The sequence below is a fragment of the Terrapene carolina genome, unplaced genomic scaffold (assembly GCF_002925995.2).
Source record: "Terrapene carolina triunguis isolate 2854851 unplaced genomic scaffold, T_m_triunguis-2.0 Scaffold230, whole genome shotgun sequence".
Classification (NCBI taxonomy): Eukaryota; Metazoa; Chordata; order Testudines; family Emydidae; genus Terrapene; species Terrapene triunguis.
Window position 1 is genome coordinate 2,447,121 of NW_020664581.1, and position 212 is coordinate 2,447,332.

At 55.2% G+C, this 212-nt stretch overlaps 1 protein-coding gene across 1 annotated transcript in view; it reads left to right on the plus strand.

The window, feature by feature from the left end:
• Positions 1-212, plus strand: part of PAX4 (paired box 4) — a 17,944-nt gene that overhangs the window by 2,665 nt on the left and 15,067 nt on the right. The window lies entirely within an intron of this gene.

Genomic DNA, 212 nt, shown 5'->3' on the forward strand with positions numbered 1-212 from the left:
GCATATGAGTGTGTGTGTGACAGTGTGCGTGCTCGTGTGTGTGCGTGTGCACATGAGTGTGTGTGTGAATATGAGTGTGTGTGTGCGCGAGGAAGAGAGAGAGTGTGTGCGTGTGAGTGTGTGCGTGCGTGTAAGAGTGTGCGCGCGTGTGCACATGAGTGTGCGTGTGTGTGAGTATGAGTGTGTGTCTGTGTGTGTGCGCGCGTGTGCAC